The 27,097-nt window shown below is 49.3% G+C and overlaps 1 protein-coding gene across 2 annotated transcripts in view; it reads left to right on the top strand.

Moving 5' to 3' along the window:
• The first annotated feature begins 240 nt into the window (after positions 1–240).
• The window catches only part of Cad99C (cadherin 99C), a 169,456-nt gene continuing 142,599 nt past the window's right edge, over positions 241–27,097 (top strand). For both annotated transcript variants that reach the window (XM_089583226.1, XM_089583225.1), the window contains exon 1: positions 241–526. The gene's annotated coding sequence lies outside the window, so the exon portion shown is untranslated. The remainder of the gene's footprint in view (positions 527–27,097) is intronic.

Below are 27,097 nucleotides of genomic sequence, written 5' to 3'. Positions count from 1 at the left end.
GGTGTCCGAGCGGCGGGCTTCTTTGGCCGACGAGGGCTGGCCGTGAGCGGGGCTTCGCGCTCAGCGCCAGCAGCGGTCGCGCAAACCGGTTCTGGCGGCGCTCTTTTTCCCCCCGATTGGAAGACCAGCCGAAAGCGTGGACCGAGGGCAGCGACGGAGAGGGGGGCGAACAAAGTAAAGGATGCCCGCTGCGGCGAGGAGGCGAAAAAAGGGTCGGAAGAGTCTCTGTGCGCCGTTCAGGCCGGCTTTGGTCGAGCCGCCGCGCTCCTGCTGGTCGGTCCTCGCGCGCTCCGATCGCCGTACCGTTGCCGCCGCTGCTCAGCTGTCGACTGGCTTCGTGCGCGCGCTCTCCGAACGGCGCATTGCTGCCTCTGGCCTCCGTGGTGCGCGGGAAGTGCGCGCTGCCGGAAGGGGCGCCCGAGTGGTACCGTTTGTGACGTGCTCACCCCAGTGACCGACCCCCAGAGACTGGGCGGCAAACGAAAAGGATACGCGCTGCACCGGACACCCCTCCGATCCTGCTTCGGTGAGTCTGCGTTCCCAGGTCGCCTGCATTCGCCGCATCGGTTTTGCGCTGCAGAGCTGCCGGTGGCTGCACTATCCCTGGGTGGGCATTGCGGGCACCGCAAACGACTGCGTGCACTTTTGGCGTCGTGACAGGTTCCGTACCATCGGCACCGTGCGCTCAGACTTCGGCGTACGAAGTCTAAACGCACGACTGACGCAAAGGTGCAGATTTGGAAGAATGTTTACGTTTTCGTTAGCGGCACGCATGCAGTATCAAGACGAACCGCAAAGCCTGCAGATGCTAGTCCCTTTTGCGTAACTAGACTGACGAGCTGCGTGGCGACGCGGTGCGCAATTGCTCGCTACGGTTGCGGTTGGTTATCGCGTTCAGTGTGCGCAGTGTCGACATTGCTTGTGCGACCCGGCCTATCGAACCTGTTTCAGAAATGGACCGAAACTCGCAATTCCATGAGCCCTTAATTACTCCATCAAAATGACACGAAAAGGGTCATTTGCTGGGGTTAAAAAAAAAAAAATCTAGGCTCGTTGCTTCGATCAGCGCCAAATGTTTGCTGCGTCCTCTTCGAAGAGGAAAGAGGACTGCAAAACCGTCGGTCGTCTGGTTTAGCTCGTGTCTGCAAGGACGGTGTCGTGGCACTGCTTTTCACATTCCCCGCACGTACGTCTTCAGTTCTGAGTGGACGCCTTACCTCGGACTTGGCATGTGTGGCTTGAAGTAGTACACATATTTATAGCGATCCTTGACTTTCCTTCTTTTTTTTTTTTTTTGTCGCCAGACTGATATTATATTGGTCGCCATCAGCTGCTGCCCATTCCTCTATACTTATTCATTGGCTTTCCTTCACGTTGTAGACGGCCCATATTTAAGCGAACTTTAATGTTGCTGTGGTGTTAATAACGTACAGCTTTTGTCAAAAGTAACCAGGCTGCATGGTTTGCTTCTAGCTCGTACAGTGGAGCCCTTACAGCTTCCCTGAAGCTCGAATGGTCGTTAAATTGAAGGACTCGGGGTCTTCTTACCTTCCAACACATTTTGATCTTTAGGAAAGCCACAAGGGCTCCACTATACAAGCTAGAACTAAACCATGAAGCCTGGTTACTTTTGACAAAGACCGTACGTGGCCGTCGACAACCAGCTCTCGGCCGCTGCTTAACGGTGGAAGCGGAAGCGAGCGGAAATGGAACAGCGCCGTCCGATTCCAGGGGTTTCGGCTGAATAATAAGATGGGAAGTCGCCTGGACACGCTCTCTCAGAATTCGTTGGCATTGAAGCCGCAGCTGGCGTCAGCGTTGAGGGGGGGATGCACTATCAATTAGCATCTCGCACGTGAGAGCGGTTCGTGACTGGCTCCCGCCCGTGACCTCGGCCATCGAGATAACACTGCGTGCGAAAGCCAAGTCATCGGCCAGTCAGGGTCCATTCTTACGTTCCACTGCTTTTGAGAAGTAGGCCCTTGATTTCTTGACGCCAGCTGTATACCTTCAACGGTGCTGCCAACACTGAGTGGAGCGGAGTATTTCTCAGCGCTTCTTTGAAAACCGCGTGAGCATCCGCGGATTTTTATCAGTGCCACCCTCCCCCTTTTCCTGATTTTTTTTTTTCCTGGACTACAAAGTTTGCATTAGAGAACCTTTTACTGAGTTTCAAACAAGAATGTACGAGAAATGCGTTGAGTGCATGCACTGGACCACCACTAGCACCTTCACTGCTTCCTGAGATGTGATTGTCTGTAAATCCGCCTCTGTGGTTGTTTGTGTCTTTTTTCTTCTTTTTGTCTGTTTTAATGAAGCGCGCTTAACATGCAATAGAACTGCAACACGCGTGCTTCGACTTCTTCCGCCGTACTCCTCGATAGGAACAACGATTAGGAACGGCCCATGGCGGCTTACAGCAAAAACTGTTTGAGGAACTGCTAAAGAAACGCCGTTTTTAGCACCGGGCTGGAAGCACAAAAACAAACGCCGCCTTTAAGCAGATTGCAGTCCGGATATTTCGTATGAATACCGATTCTCAACGCACTACGCGAATAATTTTCGCTGCAGCGTGCATGAGCCCCGCAGAAAACGCGGCCGTCACGCCCCCCAGCGATGATGGACGGCACTCGCGATAACGAGATGTTTTTGTAATGCCGCATGGACGCGCCGCCACGCAAAATTTTGCTCCGGGTACAGGGAAAGCTCTCGGCCGCACGCGAAGCAAAGAGGTTTTGCGCCAAAATTTATTTATTCGCGCTTCTTTAGACTCTTGGTTTTCGTTAGTCATAATCATAAACCACCTTGGCGCACGCGGCATCGAATCGGTTCTTTCCGACGTCACGCGGTAGTTGTTGAGCTGAAAGATAAACGAGCATAATGTTAATTGAGCAACTGCTCAGTATCTCCTGTATTTTTTTTTCCTTCTAGCAGGCAGCGTTGCTGTCTGGGGTGTATGTGACACACGCGCGCACTCACACACACGTTTTTTTTTTTTTTTTTTGCTGAAAGAGGGCCATACCGCTAACGTGATAAAATGCCTGCAGAACACCGGTTTTGAGATTGGGTTATTTGGTCAGCCGGACATCTTGCCGACATGCCGGACATGTTGTTAAAACATATTTATGAATACTAGTTCGCTATTATACATTACGCCCTAATTATATTTCTAATTATTATATTCAAATTAACCTGATTGCAACACATGCGTAACGTAGCTGCTAAACCAAACACTTTTTATTTATTTCGGCGTAACTAAAAACCGTAACGTAAAAAAAGTACACAGTGGCTCCAAGGCCACTAAAAATGGGCCGTCAATTGAATAGAAACTCTGAAAACTCGGCCATTTTCTGTGCATACTGTATAGGGCTGTAGTCAGCGGCAGATTTAAAATAGATGGTTGAAATGTAATCGCAGCCCAACAGGCCCCACCAGGAGTGGCCGATAAATCCGCCCTTGGCTGCAGTAATATGGTTGCGCACACTCTCATTTATGGATTTTGGGGCCGCGAAAGCAGCACTACCCCCCCCCCCCCCCCTCCCCCCCATTTTCCGCCTCTCACGCACACACACCTACTATACAGCTTTGTCCATGTGCACATCATACAGCTGGAATGAAATGGCATCATGGCTCCACATACGGACTGCCGCTCTTAGAACATATGCTTCATTATAAGTGACTGCCTGCGACATATGACACTGGGACGCAACTGTTTATCCGGCGTACATCGACCGCGTAGCTTGGACAAACGAAACCACACACACACATTGCTCCACATCGGCAGCGTGAGCGGGGCTGAGACAAAAAATCACCGGGGGCACTTAGGGAACTTGCGGGCGAGTAATACGAAAGTATTGTAATTCTATTATAGTTGTATTCAAATTCCATTGTACTTCTATTGCCTTTCAATTCTGGCTAATTCTATTCCAACTGTATTCCAATTTAATTCTATTCCTTTGCATTCGGTGCAATTGTATGCGTACTACTACTCGCTAACACTGGTTAACATTTCGTATTTTCCCGCCTTTTGTTGACGTCACACCATCCCGACCAATCGCGACTTTTGTAACGCCGCCACTTTTGCGGCGACGCCGGGTATTTGTGTCGATGAGCCACCTAATGCTTTCGAGTTAATAAAAGCAAGCATCCAATTTGAATACGTTTTGTTCTATCCTGAGTGCGCGAGATCAGGGACCAGGCTCCTGCAGGGCTGTGCGCAAGCGCCTTGCGTATCAATTAGCGGCGTACCGACGCTCGTGCATGACCAATCGCAACAGGTGAACCGCCGGCCACCCACAGAACAATTTCACGCGCAGAGACTTACGCACCAGCAGTTCAGCGCGTCGGCGAATGTATGCCGCCTATACATACGCCTGATCTCGTATAACGAACAGTGGATGCAGCGTCGACTCGAAGGCGAGCAGAAAATAAATACACGTGCGCGGACATACGTCGATCGTATCAGCGTGTGCGAAAAGAAAAATGAAATAAGTAACGCCACGCCCAAGCAGAACTCTTTCTTCGCGGTCCGAAGTAGCGAGGCCCATGAGAGATTTTTTTCCCAGGCTGCCAGGATCAAAGTGACGTTCCATAGGCAGGAAACTCGACGCGAGGTCTTCGTGGATTTTACACGGAAGGAAAGAGGCCTTAACTTGGCAGCAGACCGCTAAGAGAGAAAAAAAAAAAAATGAGAGAAAGAAGGAAAATGTTCACGAGGAAAGATGTACCGCTGAGCTCCACGGCTAATGACCGTGCGGCGGGGATAGCACTGAGTGTACGATGGTTTCGCAGAGGGCGAGTCGCGTCTCGGGCACCGTTGAGATCTCGACCGAAAGGTCAAGACGTGACGCTGCTTTTAAGTCTTATTTATTCTTTTTTCATTCCTCACTGAAACACACGCACATATTTGTTTGTTTGTCCTAAGCCACTTATAGAGCCTATTTTCTAGCTTGCTTCGTACTCGGTCACGTAGCGGCTTCGCAACTCTGCTATAATTTCTTATTTCCTGCGGCCTCGAGTTTGGTCGACTACCTGTCACTGTACATCTCATATTTTGTGAATCCAACGAGTGCTTAATAATTAAATTTTGCATTAATTTCTAGCAATGAGTGTGCAGTGAAATACACCAAACGTTGCTCACTATATCTGGGTGTTACAGCCTTTTAATTTGCTGCCTGACCGCCAAGTGAGCGTTTTATATTTTTTCTTCAAAATTCCAAGGGTTGATTGACCTCTCGCATTGCAGGAGTTGGCCATTGTTTGGGAAAAGTCATCGGTTCAAGGCACAGCCCATGAGCGCTTAATTCCTTCACCATTGATGCGAAGGTAGCGCAAATTGGCGTGGGAAGGACATACACCTAATGCCGTAAGCCTGGTGTTTTAAACGCGCACTTATAGAGTTACTTTTCTGATGAGGTAAAAAATTTACGTTTATGCTTTCGTCAATCAGGTGGCCCGACACGTTTTTTTTTTCTTTTTTTCGACTTATATGCCTAGTGCTGAAGCTCGCAAAAACTTAGACGTTCATTTTACGAAGAAGCCGATGGCCTAAAAAGATCTGATGCCAGGCGAGAACCACGACAAGGACATCGTTGAGGCAAACGACCGGGAACTCATCATGACACGCAAGGTTTACCCGACATAACATGCAATACAGGCGTTCATAACAATGTACGAACAGTCGCGTCTTGTGTACATTGTTACGCAGTGTATCGCACACTAAAGCTCAAGCGGCACGGGGTATAATGCGACCCACTTCGTCCCTTCCACGGGAACAACACTGCATAAGTATGATGTCATGAGTAAAGTGGGGATTTCTTAATACGGGCACGCGTCTTCACGCGCCAATCTCAGAAAATAATCTTTTCTACGTTCATACGGGAGAAGCCAACAGTCACTGAAACCAAGGAGCATAGAGGAAAGTTTCGCTTTCTTTAAAATGTAAGTTATGCTGTTGATCAACGGGAAATTAATAGTGTAGTTATTTTATCGCTGAAAGGTGATTGATTAGAAAGTAGGAAAATAAATAGAAAGTAAAAATAAATAAAAATGACGAATTAATAAATAAAGCAGCAAAATAATTATACTATTAATTTCCCATTGATCAACACCATTAATTATGCGTATAAAAAAGATGGAAACTTCCCCTGTCCTCCTTGATTTCGAAGACAGTTGGCTTCCTCCGTAGTTACGTCATAACGAGCGCTTTATTTCCCTTCTCTTGTCTGCACAATTTTCCGCGTTCATTTAGCTAGCAACGTTAGCTTTGCACCGCCTCCTGGGTAAGCTCATTCGGGCGGGTATACATACTTTACCGTGGGAATCTTTGCTCCGTAGTTTGTTTAGTAGCCCCCACGTCTGTTTCTTTTTTTTTTACTTCTCGCGAACACATCAGACGAAACACTCTGCGATGGCGTACGTCCAGCGGCTACACCAAGTAGGCGAGACTGACGCACGGTGGCTAATCACTCGCCGCTTATACATACCTGCAATAGGCGGTCCGGAAACACGGGCGCATGGCCAAGTTCAAATTGGACACCTAGTCCGATATCAGGCTGTGCACCACAGAGATAAGTGAGGGTGGGAATGCATGAGTGCGTTCACACGCATGTAGAGTGAAGCGCTCTTTTTTTTTTTTACAATAACTTTGCTGCACCGAATCATTTTCAGGGACGATGAGTCGCTGTAGACCTTTTCGAATGCTTATTAAAGGGACAAGACCGACCCACTCTGCTCGCAAACAGGTCCCCGTTCCGAGTCGAAGCCTGTTGGTTCCGAGTCGAAGCTTGTTGAGTTCTCAGGCCTGTTGGCGTGTGAACAGAGCAGTCGCCAAGCCATGCGACTGAGGTCTTGTGGCGGTGCCTGTACTTCGAACTGTGGGACGCACGATTCCCGCTGTATAAAGTTTTTATCGACACCAGCCGGGGCGCTACAGGAGGGCCACCGGACGCCTGCGTGACCGAGCTCCGGTCCAGGAACTTCCGATGGTCAGGGAACTCTAAGAAAAACCCTGCAAAGGTTGAAAGTGCTACTTTTCACATTTTCAAGAGTCAGAGTAATGCAGAGATGCTCAGGGCGATCATCTGGTTCGACCGATCGACGTCTGTGTGGCGCGACCGCCACAGCTTAAGTGCACAATGCCCGGAGTTCAGACCGGTCAAAGGCCTCGGGCTTCCGCTTACTTGTATGCATATTGTAGCCACATGAACGACAAGGGACGAAAAAAGAAAGAGACAGGACGGAGCGCGGATATGCCTACAAGTACGGACCACCAACTAGCACGTCTTTCCCTGTTATCTATGCTTCCGCTTACGCCAGTGGCGGCAGCGTACTCTTCGAGTGTCAGGCGCAGAAGTTGAGGTCGCCGGACCGTATCCCACGGGCGCGGTTTTCTCGTCACGAGCTGCAAGCCCCCCATGCAGTGCTGCGGCCGGAAACTTCGAACGGAGAGGAACAGTCTCTATCCGAAGAGCGGAACCTGCTCGCTCCGACGCCGGCAGTCGTCGAGCTCAGGCGAACTGCGGCGCTCTTCCGCCGCCGACCTTGTGTCCGATTCCGCGTCGGCGCTGCAACGGGGCCGCCGAGTCGCTCGGCGACGCCGCCGCTGTGCAGGCGCCAGATAGCGCGGGCGCTGCACCCCCACGCCTGTTAGCATGCGCGCCATTCCGCTTCTCACGCGATTCTCCGCGGTAACTTTGCTAGTAAAGGGTGGAAGAACTACGAACACCCTTTGCGACACCTCCTCCCTCAATGGCGGTGGTGAAAGTGGAAAAACAACAAAGGATTCGCGTCGTACATCGATGTTGCGCAGGGTATATGTAGGATTTGCGCAAGTCCGAAGGTTAGTCCGGTGGAGCGGGCCGCTCAGTGCATGGCATCACTGCATTCGCTTTGTCTAGGTTATTCCCCGTACTGGCGCACCTGATACCTGCAGTTAGAAAATCTTTTTTGACATCACGTGCCGAAAACTTAACCAGGATCAGTCGTGCATCGATAGGGGCAGCGAGGATTCTCCACATTTGTGTGAAAATTTAGCGAGCCTTGGCGGCGGCAATGCATGCGCCGCCACCTCCTTGTACTTGTATCATACCAGAAAATGCATATATACTGCGTCTACGGGAAAACCGGCCATCGGTGCACAACACGCCAAAACGCACGTTGCTGTTCACTCGCACGTGCATGCGTACACGGCTGGACCTCGCAATGTCTTCTGAATGTCTTGATTATACTTTGTCGAAGCGTGCTGTTTGAGAGGCTCTTAATAGTTCACGATGGGATTGCAACGAACACTATACGTTCAACGTGCCTGCCTCGCACGAGTCCTTGGGAGACGTCTAAGCGTCTGTCCTCCTATTGCTGCTCACGTCTCCCGAGTTAAGCCACGTTGATCGCTAGTGCTGCGAGTGACGCTTAGCTTACTTGCTACACCGAGACAATTGGATTTCATCGCTGGAACAATGACAATGACAACTCTTGTCATTGCCTCGCTATTGCTCACTTGTGGGGCAGAAACTTGCACGCTAGCAAAAAGGTTTGAAACTAAACTGAGGAGAAGATAGCGAGGTATGCAGCGGGGTAACGTCGACAGTCGCGAAGAAAGCAGCGTGAGTTATGGTGTATACACACGACAGTTCATGATAACCTAGCGATTGTAGCATTACATGTACAAGCCATGTAATGCGAACAGATAACCAACTCTCCCTTAGCGTACCAGAGTGGATTCCAAGTGTAGATAAATCTAGCAGAGGAAGCCCAGAGTCAGGTGTACAGATGAAATTATGATGTTCGCATAGTCAGATATAATACACATAGCCTGTACGCTGCGTTGTGCCTTGGACGGCCTCGATCCTCGCCCTTTAACAGAGGATAGAATCCTGGGGCCGTGGCCACAGCAACCGACTGCCCTCAGGGCCTACAAGGCTGTGTTCAGCTTCTTGAGAGCGACTGGCTTGAGGGATCGGTTGTGCCAGTGCCCTCGCACCCCTCCCTCTTTCCCTTTTCAGGCCCCTCATCCCTCTTCCCCTGTGCACGGTAGCCAGCAGAACACCAATCTGCTTAATATCCCTGCCTTTCCTCTTTCTCTTCATCTCTCTTTCTATACATATACACAACCTGGTTCATTTGTCGCATTTAGAAAAAAAAAAAGGCAATATTACGCTTTCTGACACGGAGAATGCTGGAAAGTTGCCGCATGTCGGTTGTCTACTGGTATGGAATGCCTATGTTATTCGTTACCATCATTTCTGAACCAGTATCAATCAACTAATTTTGATTTATTTATTTGTTCCTCTGCTGAACTTGAATCAAAGTTTGCAGACCGGGAAAACTGATTCCACTTACCCTGTTATTTGTTTTCTCAACCCGAGGCCTTTTGCTTATCATTCTGCACTAAGCAAATGTTTTGATTCGTTTCTTGCTTCTGTTTTTCATTGATGTCGTCGAAACGCCAATTAATACGGGGCTGCGGACTCGTCAAGCAGCCTTTTGGCAGCTTTTTTTGCCGTTGCCCTGCATCTGCATTGCACATGGTGGAAGTAAAGATTTTATTTCATAATACAGTGCCTGCAGCTGGTGTAGGAAACGATTGATTGGATGTCAGTGGGAGATGCCTTTGTAGTACGGCCGACGTAACAAGGGTTGATTATGGTGATGATGACTGACAATTAACCCATGTGCGTTACTGGTATACAGTGGCCAAGTAGTCTTACCTGTAGCCTTTTCTCTCGCACAACCGCACAAACTAGAAACATGGGCGCTGGGTATGTAAGATACGGTCTTCAGTTTCGGTCGATGCGTCCGCATGCAGGCGCTATGGCGCGGACTCCGCAGCGTGGTGCTCGTCAACGAGGCCGGCATTTCTGCCCGAATAATTAAGCGTGCTGGCGTACGACCACCGCGACTCGCCGTCGCGCAACGCTGCCCCCAGCGGCCGCACGCCTCCGCGTCCGCACGCTGCCGACGTCTGTCTGGGTAACAGCGGTGAGCTCCTGACAGATATTTGCGTAGCTGGGTCCACACCGCCGGGCGCTGCACACACACACACACACACACACACACACACACACACACACACACACACACACACACACACACACACACACACACACACACACACACACACACACACACACACACACACACACACACACACACACACACACACACACACACACACACACACACACACACACACACACACACACACACACACACACACACACACACACACACACACACACACACACACACACACACACACACACACACACACACACACACACACACACACACACACACACACACACACACACACACACACACACACACACACACACACACACACACACACACACACACACACACACACACACACACACACACACACACACACACACACACACACACACACACACACACACACACACACACACACACACACACACACACACACACACACACACACACACACACACACACACACACACACACACACACACACACACACACACACACACACACACACACACACACACACACACACACACACACACACACACACACACACACACACACACACACACACACACACACACACACACACACACACACACACACACACACACACACACACACACACACACACACACACACACACACACACACACACACACACACACACACACACACACACACACACACACACACACACACACACACACACACACACACACACACACACACACACACACACACACACACACACACACACACACACACACACACACACACACACACACACACACACACACACACACACACACACACACACACACACACACACACACACACACACACACACACACACACACACACACACACACACACACACACACACACACACACACACACACACACACACACACACACACACACACACACACGCCGCGGTGGCTCAGTGGTTACGGCGCTCGGCTGGTGACCCGAAAGACGCGGGTTCGATCCCGGCCGCGGCGGCTGAATTTCTTGAAGGCGAAATTCTAGAGGCGCGTGTGCTGTGCGATGTCAGTGCACGTTAAAGAACCCCAGGCGGTCGAAATTTTCGGAGCCCTCCACTACGGCGTCTCTCATAGCCTCAGTCGCTTTGGGACGTTAAACTCCAATAAACCAAACCAATATATGTATATTACTTTTTACAGATCTCAGTCCTTGCTTTTGCCATTACTTTGGATATGGCAATGACAGGGGCCGCGTTCCTATGACGTGAGGGCATTAAGAATATATTTTTAAGGAATTTACAAGGCAAGCGTAGCGTTCAGATACCCATATTTCATTTCTTTTACAGCGTGGTCAATCTGTCGCGAGTTGTTGACCATTTCGTGGGCATCAGTCATGTTCAACACCAACATCATATTTATTTCAACTTTATAGATGCTGTACAACTCGGCCAAAAAGCTAAACAGTGGCTCTACAGGGACTGTGCCCCTTGTACATGGCAGCGGTAGGCAGCGCAGGTCAATATATGACTTCGTATAATAAATGCATTACGCGAAGGAAAACAATACACAGCGCTTAGAAACCTTCATAAAAGTAACAAAACCTCTGTGCACTGCAGGGCTGTTATAAGTTCGACGCAAAGTTATCGGCGCAATATTTTTTGATACAGTTCTCTAATAACAAGCACATGCGTATTGATTCGATGCACACATACATGCTGCAAAAGAGTTGAACAAATAAACGTTTGAACAAGTAATAAAAAAAGCGAACACTGCCAGCATTGAATGCTATATTCCTATGTGATAAATAGTAAGCGATATCAGGTCAGTGCGATGAATAGTTTTGGAAAATGATTACTCTCGTTTCCGTTGGATCGATGGTGGGCAGCTGGAATGAGGCAGTGTGCTGCGTTTACGCTGCTTTCAGAATGGGGAGCGATTGGTTGCATTTGGGCATTCATGATACCTAATGCGCTTTTTTTCTGTCTCTTCAACGAAGCATATAACCACCAAGGAGTGCCTACCCCAGATATCACAGCCTCCGCGAGACTCCTCGTTACTCCGAAACCTGAAGTCTCATTATAAATAGAAGGTTTCAGATCACCTGAATGGTAAAAGGCAACGCGACACAGCAGCTGACGCGTCATGCCTTCCAAAAGCCGCGCAGAGAGACTTATTTCAGTGCCTGAGATCTGAAACTGAGCACTTTGGGCGGCAGTCACCTTACGGTCCTTGCGTCGGCTTTGAGAGCAGACTTTATACTGTTATACAGTGTATAGGTAGACATGTGTACGTGCTCTCCGAGGAGGCATTTCCGGTGTGTAACGAGCTGGCGTCGCACTCGCATTGAACTCCCGAATAAAAATACCGCCACACGGCGAAGCAGGAAGTGCGCGCAGGAAAGCGTGACTCTCAAGGAGAGGCCATTCCCTGCTGGTCAACCGGCGACAGCATCGGCGACTGCGGAAACAACAATCGGTCCGGTGCATACCGCTCGGCACAATCGGACACCCGCCAGGCCTCGGGCCTGCGTCGCTCAGGTGCGCTGCGTGCCGTGTATCGATAGCTCGTTCGGGCGGGCGCATGGCCGGAACCGCGCTCGGACGGACGCGCTCCGCGCGCAATGAACCGTTGTGTGTTTCCACGGGTATGGTGCGCGTTCGAAGCATGCCCTTGCTGCGGGTGCACATTTGCGGTGGCCGCATGGGAAGTTGTTGGGCGACGACCTTCGCCATTGTTTTCGAAGAACGGGCCCCGCACCGCCCGTCGCCGCGATCAAAACCTGTCGGGACGATTGCGAAACCGATCTTGTCACAGAAACGGCGCGTACGCTGTGTACTGCTGTTCTCTATACACGCCGAGTGCACTCACGCCCGCAGTAGAGCATTTTTATCCTTCGCGTGAGGGACGTTCGTTCCTTTGGGCACGCGCTGCGCCGAGCTTATAACCCTCCCATTATCGGGATCCGCCCCGCAGAACAGCATGCCGGCATATAGGCGTACTACGCGGGGTCGCTATTATAAGGAGCGTGCATGGACTGGATATTATGCACGCCATCCCCTCGGCCGCTGCTCGTGCAGGGGGAACAATTAATGGCTGACAATGCGCAATTATCGTCGGGGAATGCCGACCAGCCCTTCGGTTCGAGTTTAGAGCTTGGAGGCCGATCTCCACCGAGAAGGTTTAAGATGAACGCCCGAAATAAGGATATACATTTTTGCCCCCTCAACCTATATATATATATATATACGAGGAGCGTGAACCTGTTCTTGAATTCCACTGATTCTTGTCTTCTCGTATCGGTCGGTACTGCAGGTCGCGGAGTATTTAAGTTGCTAAATTTATTCTTAGTTCTTCTATAACTACAAGTAAACAACAAGTAACTACAAGTAACTTTGGAGGAGACATTCTAGAGGCCCGTGTACTGTGCGATGTCAGTGCACGCTAAAGAGCCCCAGGTGGTCGAAATTTCCGGAGCCCTCCACTACGGCGTCTCTCATAGCCTCAGTCGCTTTGGGACGTTGTACCTCATAAACCAAACCATACAAGTAAACAGTGAAAAATAGACAAAATTTTATGAACATTATGTCAAGTCCTTCGCCCTGAACACTTTTAGACTCCAGCTATTGAGCACGTTATTTTTTTGCACAAAAGTACCATGCGTCGTTGTACACTGGACTTGCAGGCCGAACATCCGAATTCTGCTGTCACCTTTACTCCGCGTTCGAGTAGTCTTTTTCCCACTAATCGTGTTTGCTTATATTTGATGTGCCTGTATTTTTTGCATGAAGGCTGGATTGCAGAAAGTTTGACTACAAAAATCTGATTAGTGATCAGTGGCCTACTGTCAAAGCATATGAGATAAAGGTCTTGATTACGAACATGGATTTTTTCTGATGGTTCATATGGCCTTGTCGCGTTGCAAGCGTGGCCACTATCTTAATAGCAGCGGCACCAATAAGGCATAAGCCTTGATCTCTCTATGCTGATATATTAAAAATTTACAGTTACCCCGTAGAACACACACGTTCAAGCACGCATATCGTACGCGATTCTTGCCTGAATAACTCGTTCAGGCTTCAAGTTCAAAGCCACAGTAGCCGAAAGCGCCTTTAGACCTACGCAGCTTGCTTCTAAGTTGCATGCAGGGAATGAGTCCGCCTGTCCTGTGCAGAGCGGCGTTACATGAAGGACATCGCTGTGATGTAAATTCGAACCAAAATACAAAATATTCTCATGTGTGCAAGCGTCGGGGGTGTGCTGGTATGTTGCACTCCTCGTCCCGAATCTACACGTGGGCTATGAGGGACGCCGTAGTGGACACCTCCGGGTTAATTCCGACGATGAAATTCTTTAGCGTGCTCTGACACCACACAGCATGTATGCACTGGCGCTTTTTGCATTTATCCTCCATCGAAATGCGCCCGGGATTCGATCCCACGACCTTGGGTTCAGCAGCCGAACGCCAAAGCCACTGAGCCACCCCGGCGGGTGTATGGACAACGGGTCTCAACATAGTTTTAACTTAAGACATGATCTTCATTCTCACCCGTGGATGCACTGTTGAGTCCGGAAAAACTAAAGTCAAAGGTGGAAAGTGACATTGCTTCTTTGGGGCCACCTAACAGGAAAGACAGGTGCAAAGTGACATAGCTTCTTTGGGGCCACCTAACAGGATAGAAAGGTGGAAAGTGCCTTAGCGTCTTTAGGGCCACCTAGTAGGAAAGGAAGGTGGAAAGTGACATAGCTTCTTTTGGACCACCTAACAGGAAAGGAAGGGTGAAATGACATTGCTTCTTCGGGGCTACCTAACAAGGAAAAAAAAAGGCTTAATTCTTCGCAACAACGGGAGACATGGTTGGACTTGCTGCTCCGTGGCTACAGAGAATTGGCTATTGGCCTGAAGCGCGAGGCTTTAGTTGGAGACACAGCGTCCTTGAGGTCCTAGGGTGCGAAGAAATACGACTAAAGCTTCTGGCGCATTATCAATATAAGTTACTTTGGGAGCCTTAATAAAACATGAACGTAATTGCGGCATGCTGGCTTTACTCCCGTCGCTATATAGTGATATTAGCTGCCGGACCGGAAGATGGCAACAGAGAAAATGTTCCTTAGAACAGAGCGACAGAGAGACATTTATCTGTTTTCATCGGAGTCAGCCAGGTATTTTAAGACCGGATTAATACCGCTCTAATCTTCCGGCAAGTCTTCACTTCCCGTGACCAAGAAATACTCTTGTCACTTAGGGATATGGCCTCGTAGTCGAAGGAAATGCAGCGGGGTTGTTAGCTCGCGGACGCTGGAAGTTTCCTGCATTTCTGCGCAAAGGCTGTTGCGGTCCCGTCTCATAATGGTGCGTTCAGGATGCATACATTTCAGAAACGTTTAGATATTGCTGCGTATTGTCAGCCGCCGTATGATACAACTTTCACAGTTTTTTTACTGAGTTAGACCGAATCTAAACAGACGAAAATACCCCACTTTGAGGTTAAAGGCTGTTTAGGGGGAAGTCCGCCGGCAGGCGGAGTTCGCGGTGTTGTCCGGGCGATGTCGCTTTGTCTTCAATCTCGTCGCTTCGCCCGAGAGGTTTTAGGTCTGACGTTGCACTTGAAACGCCTAGTCGTGTGCTTATATTCAGGAATATCCGTAGCGCAAAAGGGGGGGAACCCCAAATGTTTGTGAATAAGCAATGCTGTTGCTCCCTTGAGTACTTTCCCAGGAAGGTCACTTGCAGGGGCTCTCACCTGTGAGGGGAGCGTTAAAGCGATAGCGTTATAAGGCTCCCGTTCGTCCGAAAATCCGAAAATCCGTCGACGGCGTTGTGAGCGGAAAATCTGTATTTTGCCACTTGCCCACTGTAGTAGGTGGCAACCTGCTCACTGAATTGTGAGCAAACTGTCCACCGTGACCGGTGGCAGTTATATCAATGATTGGTCGCTAGAGGTTGCCCGACAAGGGCAGCCTTGGTCTCAGAAGCCCCATCAGGGGGCTGTGTCTGAAACAGCCACCTACCTACTGGGGCAGTGGTGCAGCGGTTAAGCGATGCGCCTCTGCGCCAGGAGCGGTATGGAGACTCCCAGCGATCTATGAATGTTAAAGAGAGGATGACCAATTCCGTATACATGGACGTATAGGCAGAACCTAGGCGACAGAGAAGGAACACTTACGCGGGAGGGATCATTAATATATCACGTTGTACTCTTAAGGGTGCGTTAAGAGTTATATATGATGGTGAAAGAAAGAACAGTGTTCATTTCATCGAAGTGATACGCAAAGACGACCCCAGGCCGCTGTAGGGACCCATTAACGGTATCGCGTCATACTTTTAAGGGGGAGCTTAAGTGTGATCCTGAAGTAGTTAAGCTACGAATTCGGAGAGATGACATTTCAAGACGGTCGTGGAATTCCAGATATCACATCAAAAACGTAATGATAGCCGGCCATAACAATGTCACTGAATGCCATAAGCATTCTTCAACTTCATCCGGTGTCACTCCGCGTGTACTGCTGCGCAAAGGGCGTAGTTTAGGCAGTGGCGTTCCATTCCGAACCTGCGTGTACATGGTTATCGATCGTGCACAACATCTCGCGCGCAATAGCCGGCATATGGTTCGGAGACCGTCTCGTATCCTGCTACTCGCGAACGGATCCCACGGCTATCTTTCGCCCCACATTGAAGGTCTGGCCCCAGGGCACTCAACCGCCGACGTCTTAACGGCGGAACGGCAGCGTAGAAGAAAACACACCCCGATGGGCCGAGGCGATGTTGTCTCCGTACGTGACGCGCATGCTGACCACCGGCTGCTGCGGCACCTATCGACCTGCGTTCTTGTGCGCCTATCGACTTGACTGCGTACCGGCGCTAAGTCGAGTACTCGCTGGCCGTCTCGAATTGCACCGAAACCCACTTGGGCGCTGTGGGAAGACAAGGGATCACGTAGCTCGGCGGCCGTAGCGTCCTCCGCCTCTTCGCGCGCGCCGAGGTTCAAAAATAGAACGGCTCGTCTGAAGTGTGTACAAGGAGAATGCTTTATTTTTAGTTGACCATGCTTTGGCGGGAGTAATTGTAATCAATGACTCCGCTAATAATAGGGCTGAAACTAACTTTTCAGCTGTCGGGTGTACTGAGACTGATCAGTGCAAAAGTTAAAAAAAAAAGTGTCCAAATAAAGAGCAGACAGAAAAACAGGTTTAGTGGTTGCATTTTGCGGAAAACTGAAAACTGTGCCATATTCCTCTGTAGGGTGTCTTCTGAATCGCGCGAAACAATCCGTTCACTTCCAGACAGCCTTTGCAGTTTGAGAGCGCTAAAATATTTAATATATGTAGCCGTTGTTGAAGAGTACTTAAGGCGCCGACAATGCTGGTGACAGCGACATGGTAGCTAGCGCTTCACCTTTCGAGGTTGAAAAAAAATACTGCAGTACTGTCGGTGGATAAAAACAGCTTTCTCGTGAGGAACTTTCAACCGCTTTGTAACACATGATTGGCACATACGCGACAGTAAGAGGAATGCACAAGTGTGCCCGAAAGCTTTCGGGGTCCATCCGAAGACTTATACGGTGCAGTCGGGTGCAGTCGGTGCAAATAACAAGCGGTGTATGTAAACGCGTCCGTGGTGTATCCCGAAGTATTCGCTACATAGCAGAAAATATGCGTGTTAAATATTAAGAAAACGTGCCGGATATGCGAATGTGCGAAGGGTGCTAGCGGTGGTAGTGGCAGTGGTAATGGTAGCGGTAGTGGTAGTGGTAGCTGTAGCGGCAGCGGCAGCTTTAGTGGTAGTAGTAGTAGTAGGGCAATTTATATCAGCAGAAGTCGTCTGATCACAATGAGCTTCACCTGACGGGGGTGTGGGGCAGGGAGAGTGGCGAGCTCCTGCCCGAGTTGGAGGTACAGCCTTTGTCAAAAGTTTAGAGCCCAGGGGGTCTGCTTCTGGGCCATATTGCTTTGCTCGTACTGCGTCCTCAGCGTCCCAAATCTCCTGAAGGTAAGAAGATTTTTGGTGCTGCTCCCTCTGATGCGTAGGACTTTCATTAGTGATACAGGAGCGCCACAATAGTGCTTAGAAGCAAGCTCCCTGGGCTCTAAACTTTTGACAAAGGCTGTACATACATACATACGTGCTGACGGCGTAAGGGAAAGGTTTGTTGTCCAGGTAGATTGAAGTGCTTTGCAGGAGACGCTGCGCAGTGAGGACAGAGTGCACTCGGACGAAAAGGAGACGCTGTTAAAGACTGAGATAGAGCGAAATGTCTGCCTAAGCGCGGATGGGCAGGGTAGCTGCCTGTGTTATCACCGCAAGAAGAGTGTACCGCTTGACAGAGTTGAAGAGAGGCGCGGACGGCAATTAATTCCGATGGAATGTAGCTCGTTCCTTGGTCGTGGCAGCGTGGGTGACTTTCGAGTTTGGGGCGACCACAGTCCGGCCCTCGTTTGAATGGGGGTAAAGATTTGGTACATCCGAGTCGGTAGGGCCGAGGTCATGGGCTTGAGGTGTAGCGGCCGGCAGCGCCGAGGTGATCACAGCAGCTGGCGCCTGAGCCAGTGGACACCGTGGCCATCATCGGTGTGGCGGTGCAAGTGTGCTCCACCGTTGTCAGAGGGGGGTGCGGTCTGGCATGGCCCGGCGAGCGGCTCCTCAGGAGGCTCGGCGGGGCGAAGTTCGCCGTTCGTCTCGGCCCAGTGATGTTATATGCCAGTATACAATCAGTATCTGCACTGTGGATCAGAAGGCATTTATACATACCCACTGCCGCTGCGCTGAGCAAAATAAAAGCTTTCCAGGAGCAGCTGCGTAATAACGGCAGTCAGCTTTAGCTAGTATTGATACGCTTTCACATATTATATCTTGTACATTTAGGCCTATTTTTGCGCATTCGGCACGTATTATCATGTGTCATGCAAAGTAGAATGCTGGAGCATCACAAGATAGATCGTTTGCGGCATGAATGCAGAGGGGCCGGCCTTAGAAACGCACCTGCCACGCAGCGGAAGTAGAACAGCTTATCGGGGAGGAAAGAAGGAGGTAGGTGATGATGATAGTGGGGATGAAGACGAGGCAGGATAGTGAGGCATTCAGCATTCACTTCGCATAGAAGCAGAGGGAGAAGATATATACCAGGCTCGTGCACGGCTTGCTATGTACCGTACACACGAGGAGGGGGAGAAACGGTATACACAGGAACGAAAGTAGAAAGACAGGAAGTGCAGGGTATCGCATCAGGGACTCAAAAAGAAAACAACGTGATAATCACACCCAGCTTAAAATTATGAAAAGACGCGAAGGTTAAGGTATGCTTGACCTACAAAGAAAGCACGGCCGGAAACACGAACTGGAGCAGGTCAGTGTGATCACATTTCGCTTTAAAACGCGGCTGCCGCGTTCGGGACTGACTTAGCGCTGCGTGTGGGTGTAGTACAGGGCGCGACTAGAAAGCGCTGCGCACGACGAGAGAACTGATTCATAGCGTTGTTCTGCGCCATGGACTGCCCGTTGCAATCCTTCCTTCCAGATACAGTTCAAGGCCCGCTTGCACGAAGCAAATTAGACAGCCTGTCTAGCCTTATTCGCAGTTTACACAACGGTACTAGAAGTGGTCTAGACCTTCCGCTGGATTTAAGAAAAGGAAAGGCACACAACTGGTTCACTTTGCAAGCGGACACATTAACCTCGCAGTGAGAAATGTCCGCTGTCGCCTCGCCTAAGGTACCCCAAACGAAATTTGAGGGGCTTTAGCCGCGCCAGGCTTTCATACATTCCACAGTGTAACGTGTGTTGCTGCATGGTGTGACATTGACATGGTGTGACATTGACTCCACTGTTGTGCGCCCTATGTCTGGCTCTTTGGCTAAGCTATTACAGCTTTCGCGGTAGAAGATGGATGCACTAACACTACGCGCAGTCTTCAGACAGTGCAGAACTCGCGAAGCTTCATGCACAATTAATCTATGATGCCAGTGAACCAGGATACACGCTGCAGAGGCATGCATAAGCCCAAAGCAGTGAACGCTCCGAAGTATGAGCTCAGCAATCGATGAAGTTTTCTAGAAAGTGAATGGTGACTTCGGCTAAAGGCTGTGTAAAAAGCTTGAACAGCTTGAAGTGGCTCACATGCAACATATGCCACTTGCGCATCTGTCCGGACGGTTACTCTTATGTGCAATGTGTTATGACCAAGGTGAGTGCATGTTCAGACAGGGCCTGGAGCCTGGGTTAGCGTGCACCAGGATGGCCTCTGTTGCACGCCGCGTACCCTGAAAGTCGATAGTTCAGACACCCAGAATGTTTACCATATTGTGGAAAGCTGCGGATTGGTTTATAAACTCCCTTGGGCTTCCTCCAAATTCACCGAAATCAAAACAGTACACGAGCTGTTTTGCATTTCGCCTCGGTTGAAATGCGGTCGCTGCATTTGGAAATCGGAGCCGCGAATTCGTGTTTAGCAGCAAGGTGCCATAGCCACGCCGAGTCACCGCAACGGGCTAGTTTTGCTCAGAGCAGTGCGAAATGTCGGTTGCTGGAGCAGATTCAGAGAGAGCGTTAACCTGAGAATGCAAATCCGGAATTATGCGTTGAATTATGCGGCCGACAGGTGAAGACAGCAGGAAGAGCAGGGCATCCACCTTGGTGTCCTTGGGCAGCGCTCCGGGAAGTATCGCTACGCTCTTATACTTACCAGAAGTTTTGGGAATACGACTCCTAAGCTGGTACATACAACCATTCTTTTCTTGCGATTCTCTTCCTATCTTGACGTCAGCCTCACCGAGTGACCAGTCCATGGGGAAAGCGGTGGCGTGGTTTTTCCTTATTCTATTACAAGGGGCGGAAATAATGAAAATATTCACACAGCTGTTATATAAGGACGCTGCGGTATTGGATGGCATGCGAGCGCTGCCCAATCATGGAAGCCATGGTGAGAGGGGCTCTGGCGAATCGTCGATCCCACCTACGCTCGGCATGCTTCTTGAATCTGGCCCCATTTTCTTCGGTCTTCGTTAAAGGCGACATGACCTTAGGTTCGGTGGTTCTGTTCGACTGACACATCATTATCTCGCATTATGCGATTTCATCGCTCGCACCACAACGAGCGGGACTTTTCAATGGGACTGTGAAACAGTTTATATTATTTAAATGACATACAGGCCCTTGGTTGGCTCAACTGTTAGTATTCGACGGCCAGAACCCCGCCGTCGTCGCCCCGATAAACGCACGGACGGAGAAAAGTGCCGCTATTTCACTGACTGCACGAATGAACGCCCGCCGGAAGCAGCGACCTTCGGACGGCGGCTATTTGTATACTTCAACTGGAACTCGGGGGCCGCGGAGAGAGATTTTTGTCCGTTCATTTCCAGTTGTAACGTTTTTTTTTTTTCATTGCTCCGCGTGGCACGAACAGCAAACGAAAGCTTTGCAGACCTTTGTCGCTCCGTTGGCGGCACGTCGCGCGATCGAGCGGGCCAATTTCCGTCGAAATTGCTTCGGCCGGGCGACGAACAGTGAATTGCGCGCACAGTAGTCGAGCCCAACCTGCAGCGAGTACGGTAGTCGGCCGCGGACCGGGCGAACGACGGGACAGCGTGTGCTACCACCCCCTTCGGTAAACAGGGCGGCTCGGCGGCGGCTACCGGCGTCCTGGGGAATGGCAGCTGCTGACCGGACTGACGGGCGGCCCCGTGACAGGCCGTGTGGGAAGAAAACGCAGCGGCGAGCGGGGCCCCCGAGGTCGAGCAGGACTTGCTATGCCTCGCTAGCTGGCCTGACGGGCGCCGAAGGGCGAGACCCGGCCACTGTGGCCGCCTCGGGGCGCCCCACTTCGCCGGCAAGAAGCTGCGACGATGCTACAGGGCCTCGCGAGACTTGACTCGTTATACTTGTTTGTGCATTGGAGCCGAGCGAGAACTTGCGCCGATGTGGGGCAGTATGTGTGTCATAACTGCCCCGACTCCTGGAGCAATTGGCGCTCTTGATTGACCCGCTGCTGCAGAGCTCTGCTCCCGCATCAGGTCTAGCTTCGCGCACAAGTTCGCTGGACAGAGGACAGAAACTTCCCGTTATTCTGTCGAGCAATGAAACAGGAGGCTCAGCGTAAAAACATCGCTCCAAGAAAGCAACAAATATATTTTCAACAAATAACAACCGATTACATCTAAAAACACTGTATTATCATGGTTTGGTTTGGTTTGGTTTGGTTTATGGGGTTTAACGTCCCAAAGCGACTGAGGCTATGAGAGACGCCGTAGTGGAGGGCTCCGGAAATTTCTACCACCTGGGGTTCTTTAACGTGCACTGGCATCGCACAGCACACGGGCCTCTAGAATTTCTCCTCCAAAGAAATTCAACCGCCGCAGCCGGGATCGAACCCGCGTCTTTCGGGCCAGCAGCCGAGCACCATAGCCACTGAGCCACCGCGGCGGCTGTATTGTCATGGTTGAGACTGTTACTTGTAGATGCGGAAGGCAATAGCGGTCCCCATTTTACACGAATGAAGTTGGAGTATGCAACGAAAACGAATTTCAGAAACATGCCTACTGTCCGGAAGCATATCAGCGGCATTCCCTTAATCGTTACGTGTAATCAATAAGATATTCCACCATAATTTTCCCATTGCATGCCTAAGAGGAAGTGAATCGCCACAGACACGGTGATGTGCTGGTCACTCGGCGTAAGGTTGAGGCATTTTCGCGTGGTACAGAAATCATGAAAAATTAATTCTTGAAAATCCTTTATTTCTCTCGTAGGATACATTCTTGAGAGGGGGCACAACAGAAGAAGCTGCGATATGCAGCTTGGAGGTCCATTGTATCCACAGTTCGGGCAGCAAACAGAGCGCGAGAACACAAGAACAAAGCATACACGCAAAATACAGTACGGGGAAGCGGATTCAACAAGCAGTGCATATCCTGAAATCACAGTTTATTAGACTGTTGAAGAAAATAAAGTACTTAAATTAGGAATTTTCTAGGAAAAGTGGAAATTATCAAGGATTATGCTGCCGTACGTTAAAACAAGGAATATAACGGATCTTGTGAAGCATATGGAGAAAAACAGCATTATTACATGATGCAGTTTTTTTTTATACATGGATAATAGCCGAAAATCATACAGCGGCGTCTTCTTCATAACATCAAAACTGACAAAAAACTACTGTGTATGAGTACCATGGCACGTTAGTTATCAGTCTTACTGGCCTCTTTTGAGCCATGGCCATTTTTTTAATCTTTTGTTTGGTGGTAGTACCCCACATAATAAAACAATATGTGAGAGATGGAAGTAGAAAGACATCGTATATTAGGAGTTTAATTTTAGTTGGTAGATTCAGCCTATTACGACATACGATTCCATTTACTTTGTTCATTTTGTTAGGAAAACTACTTATCCACTGCTAAACCCGCCGCGGTGGCTCAGTCGTTATAGCGCTCGGCTGGTGACCCGAAAGACGCGGGTTCGATCCCGGACACGGCGGTCAAATTTCTATGGAGGTGATATTCTAGAGGTCCGTGTACTGTGCAATGTCGGTGCACGTTAAAGAAGCCCAGGTGGTCGAAATTTCCGGAGCCCTTCACTGCGGCGTCCCTCATAGTCCTAGTCGCTTTGGGACGTTAAACCCCAATAACCATAAACTTACCTACTGCTGAACCTATTTAAAATTAGATATATTAAGAATTCTTAGGCGTCGTAATAATTTACTTGGTGAAGTACTGTAAGAACTTTTGAAAGGTGGGCATATTACTCGTGTATAAAGATTATAATTCAGAATAATCAGTACATATTCAAATGTCAAACAAGGGCGATGGCATTAAGCGAAACCAAGAGAAAGATTATGCGAAGAAAAATATAATTGTACAATAGCTTCAAATACTGCGAACGCATTCAACATTGGAATATCAGGGATTATTTCAAAGTGTATACCAGTAAATACCATCCAGATCTTATGACTGTGCATTTTGATGGGACAAGGGCAGCATTGGCCAAAGAGCCCCAAGGCACAAGGTGTTTTTCGTCTACACAAGACAGGGTTAAAGATCCACTTTTCACGCATTTTGCCCCAGAGAATCTGAGCACCAGGCCAGGGGAAAGCTAGTATCCATTAGAAACCGGTGGATGCCTGGCGACACCAGGGAGCGAATTTCACACCTTGCGCATACAACGAACCGTATACCTGTAGTAGTTGGTAGAAAAATTATATACGAACGCGGATAAATAGAGGTTAGTAAAATGCTACAAAGTTGCGAACGCACGCCGACTGGCGAAAGATTCTCCTCTTCCATTTTTCTTTGTTCTATCAGCTCCGTTGAAAACCCAACCATCGTCCACTTCCCATTGCGCCCGATAATCTGCGTCATGCCTGATGCTATGAAGTGCATGTGTCACCCTCAGGGCTAGTACTAGGAACTAACCCCCAGGTAAAAAAAGGAACGGCCACTCAGACAAGGAATGCAGTTTTTTTTCTTCTACGTCAGAATGTACGGGAGCATGCGCTGGGCGCTGAATTTACAGGGTTCTTGATATATCCCGCAGCTGGAAACCGCAAGAGTCTGTCGTGTCAGCAAGTTATAATCTTCGTCTTATAGGCTTAGGCATCTTTGTCTGAGTACAGGGTCCTGATGTGCTTTCGCTAAGCTTTGGCCGCTTTGAAGATGGGCTGCTGCGACCACATCTTACGCCACTCAGCACCAAGGCAGCAAAGGAATCCGAAGCGCGCTGAAGGTTTATACGAATGAACATCTGAACCAGCCCTTCCGCCGCGACATCGAAGAATCGCCTGAATGGCTCGAATGCGACGACTGTGAATAAACTCGACATAACAAAGGCCTACCTACTAACATTTCGATTGGTTGGTTTATGGGGTTTAACGTCCCAAAGCGACTAAGGCTATTTCGAATGCGCCTATACACTTATTGCACCGGAACTTGAAAGATCACCACTCCTTGTTTTTTACTTCGCATCGCTTAAATTTACGTTGACGTATGTTCTGAAATTTACGTTAACTACCTCAAGAATATCTGCATGGGTCACCAAGAAGTTCAGTGCTTTGGAACAATATGAGGTTCAACTTGCGCACTATGCGTTTCGAGAGAGGCGTTACTTTGCGATGCAACCATTTACAGCTGATATTACGGCTGTAGTCTTGTGTTAACCAGGATACATTAAAGAAAAAAATGCGCCCTTGAAACAGAAGAGCAGGGAAATAAAAATAAATCTGCTTAAGCTGTGCAAAAAAACAGAATTTCTTAATTCGGGCACTAAGCCGACCACCAAAGTAGGGGAGCGATGAAATGAAAAGAAGGGTTCAGGAATGGTACAGTATAAATAAACAGTCATTCATAGTGTATTTTTCTTTCTTACCATATTTCATAGTCATCACTGGTCTGTTTCCAGCTGAAAAGCAACAGCGGCCGGTAACTATTACACAATGTAAGCATCATTATGATTACAAAGAAATTTGTATATAGAGCACCCATATCTGTAGAGCAAAGCAGAAGAAAACAGTCTAGCAAATAGCCTAACTTTTCACTCGACTACTGAAAAAAAAATATGTTCGTTTTCTCACAAGCTGGACATTGAACGTCGTAAAATAAGATAACACTACGGACGACTTTCGTTTTCGCCCTGTAGTATCCGTGGTGACGGCGCTTTATTGCCAGATGCTGCGCATGTGTAACTTCAGTGTGAAACCGAAAACTTTAACATCGAAACCGGACACACCGTGCACAAGTACAAGGACTCACATTACGACGCCGGAACGCGATAGAAACAGGGATAATTAAGGACAATACGCTGAAATTCGCGCAGAAGGTATTGTCCTCGTTTTTATGGCAGCCCATTCGTTGCACCCACCATTAGCACCTTTATGCAGCATGGTTTTCAATTTATTGTATCGAAATGGAGACGGAGGTCGATAGCTGTACTTTCCACAATGGCAGCGGGGGTGCGGAGGAATGCTTGGGAAGAAATGGTTGACCAGCGCCAGCCATGGACACAGAAGGTGACGAATAGACTCTCCAGGCAGACTGTATGGCCCACTCTCAGCGAGACCTAAAAAAAAAACATTTAATTTACTTAAAACCGAGAGCAGCTTGAGAAATGAAGCAAGCTCTGAAACGTACAACGAAGGAGATGGAAATAAAACATGCCAAAAGTACATATAGTCGTGTCTCGTTAATATGTACACTTTGGTTCCCGAGAAAAACTGTCTATAGAGCGAGTCGTCCGTATACCCAGTTGTGAAGGAACAAAAACTGCAAAAAGAAAGAAAGTTTCGCATAACCTCTACTTTGTGCATAGTGGTGGGCAGAACGCAAATTAAACAAAATCTTTACAGCTACAAGCGCATTATCCAGGTAGCCATTCAAAGCTTTGCGATGCAGCTTGAAGCACCTAGCGGTCCATGATGCGCGTGATGGCGTCTCATGGCACGATGACCTGTCCCCTATCATGACTGTTCACATCCCACGAACCGCTAGCACATATATCTGTACTTAGTCAGCTGACTAAGCGCGGCTTTTAACGTCGGTCAAACGGCAGAGCGCTTGAAAAAAAAAATGCATAGGAGGTGTATATACGATGTGATGCGACAAATCTGTGTTAGCAGTATTGGTCGCATGCATTGATCGCCACCCCACTGCGTCTTTGAATTTGATTTCGCCGTGGACATCTGGTCGATGGAGGCTTCAGAAGGGTGGGAGATGCATTTTTACCGATGGGTGCCCCGGAGGACGCACACAGACAGGCAACGGGTTTTCCCTTAAAGAGGATACTCCTGCTAAAGCATAAAAAAAAAGTTAGCTACATCATCTCACTCTTCCTAAAAGCAAAATTGAGACAAAGCCGCGCATGTTGCGCTAAAATTCGATCGCTAATGGGCTCCCCACCCCCTCTCACGCACACAAACACGTGCGCAAGCACGCACGCTCACCCTAACGCTAGGCTGGCGTGCGTGCTGCGATGTACACCGGAGTTTTCTCCGCAAAATGAGTGCGCGCCGGGCAAAATCGCGTCCGAGTGGGAAATAGGCGCTAGTGTTCTCTTCTTTTCGGCCGTGATGGGGGCGTGGCACAACAAGATGCTCGCCCTTCAGATCATGCAGCGGGTCGGCGAGCGA

The sequence above is a fragment of the Amblyomma mixtum genome, chromosome 3, assembly GCF_055824585.1.
Source record: "Amblyomma mixtum isolate Tamu chromosome 3, ASM5582458v1, whole genome shotgun sequence".
Lineage (NCBI taxonomy): Eukaryota > Metazoa > Arthropoda > Arachnida > Ixodida > Ixodidae > Amblyomma > Amblyomma mixtum.
The sequence above is the reverse complement of the archived record's forward strand: the minus strand, read 5'-3'. Positions and strand labels throughout refer to the sequence as shown.